Source organism: Heterodontus francisci, unplaced genomic scaffold (genome assembly GCF_036365525.1).
Source record: "Heterodontus francisci isolate sHetFra1 unplaced genomic scaffold, sHetFra1.hap1 HAP1_SCAFFOLD_854, whole genome shotgun sequence".
Classification (NCBI taxonomy): domain Eukaryota; kingdom Metazoa; phylum Chordata; class Chondrichthyes; order Heterodontiformes; family Heterodontidae; genus Heterodontus; species Heterodontus francisci.
In genome coordinates, this window is record NW_027141454.1 from 184,341 (window position 1) to 186,134 (window position 1,794).

General features: G+C 49.0%; 1 non-coding gene across 1 annotated transcript; it reads left to right on the forward strand.

Moving 5' to 3' along the window:
• Positions 1–378: 378 nt before the first annotated feature.
• On the forward strand, positions 379–461 carry trnal-uag (transfer RNA leucine (anticodon UAG)). The gene has a single exon. It is a non-coding gene; the product is annotated as a tRNA-Leu (tRNA).
• Positions 462–1,794: the final 1,333 nt, after the last annotated feature.

A 1,794-nucleotide genomic window follows, 5' to 3' on the forward strand; every position in this document is an offset into this window, starting at 1 on the left:
ATGGTCACCCCTCCCAGCAGCTTGTTGAGCTCCTCGTCGTTGCGGACGGGCAGTTGCAGGTGTCTGGGGATGATGCGGGTCTTCTTGTTGTCCCGGGCCGCGTTGCCGGCCAGCTCGAGGATTTCAGCGGTCAGATCCTCGAGCACAGCAGCCAGATAGACCGGGTCTCCGGCACCCACACGCTCAGCATAGTTGCCCTTTCTCAGGAGCCTATGAACACGGCCCACCGGGAACTGCAGTCCAGCCCGGGAGGAGTGAGACTTGGCCTTGGCCCGAGCTTTCCCGCTGGTCTTTCCTCTTCCAGACATTTCCACAATCTCACAAATACTTTCACAAAGAATGAATAATTTCCTTAGCATTGATAATACCTGGCAGGCGGTCAGGATGGCCGAGCGGTCTAAGGCGCTGCGTTTAGGTCGCAGTCTCCATTGGAGGCGTGGGTTCAAATCCCACTTCTGACACGTTGCGTTTTGACTGCACTGGAGGCGTTTGGGAGCAGCGGTGAAGAACAAAGAAAGAGCAGGAAAGAACAGAGACAAACAAAATAACAATGGACCCAAAGATGTTGCATCAAAACATTCGAGTAAGAGGCAACTGAGCAAACAGCAGGGCACAGAAAAGATCAAAAATGTAACCTTTGTATCGGGGTGGAAGATGTTGCCAATATCCTTAATGAATACATTACTGTCTTCTCAAATGAGAGGGTGATGCAGATATTGTTATGAAGGAGGAGGAGTGTGAAGTATTGGACGTGACAACTTAAGGAGAGAGGAAGTCTTAATGGAATGAGCATCCTTGAATGTGGATAAATCACCAGGACCAGATGAAATGTACCCCAGGCTGTTGAAAGAAGCCAGGGAAGAAAGAGTGGAAGGTCTGACCATCGTTTTCCAGAGGATTGGAGGTCTTGTAACGTTGCAATAAAAGCGAAATACCACGCAGTTCAAGCATGGCTGAGCCTTTAGAGTAGAGAAACAGGGCTGAATTCCCTGAACCAGTGCTGCAGCTTTCAGAATAGAAGGAGCCTAAACAAACCTGATGGGTTCCACTTAAACAAAAGAGCTGGAGGTGTTGACAGTCAGAACAGATAAAATGTGCAGGAGTATTTGAAGCAGATTATGTGTGGTTACTGTCGTTGTACTATGGAGTTATTTCAAGGAGGTGATTCTGAATGTAATGGATCGACGTGGACCCGTCCAAGGCAAAGGTCACTGAAAGTGGCAACGCAGGTGGATAAGGTAGTCAAGAAGGCATACGGCATGCTTGCCTTCATCGGTCGGGGCATAGAGTATAAAAATTGGCAGGTCATGTTGCAGCTGTACAGAACTTTAGTTAGGCCACACTTAGAATATTGCGTGCAATTCTGGGCGCCACACTACCAGAAGGACATAGAGGCTTTGGAGAGGGTACAGAGGAGGTTTACCAGGATGTTGCCTGGTCTGGAGGGCATTAGCTATGAGGAGAGGTTTGAAAAACTCGGATTGTTTTCACTGGATCGACGGAGGTGAAGGGGCGACATGATAGAGGTTTACAAAGTTATGAGCGGCATGGACAGAGTGGATAGTCAGAAGCTTTTTCCCAGGGTGGAAGAGTCAGTTACTAGGGGACATAGGTTTAAGGTGCGAGGGGCAAAGTTTAGAGGGGATGTGCGAGGCAAGTTTTTTGCACAGAGGGTGGTGAGTGCATGGAACTTGCTGCCAGGGGAGGTGGTGGAAGCAGATACGATAGCGACGTTTAAGAGACATCTTGACAAATACATGAATAGGAAGGGAATAGAGGGATATGGGCCCCGGA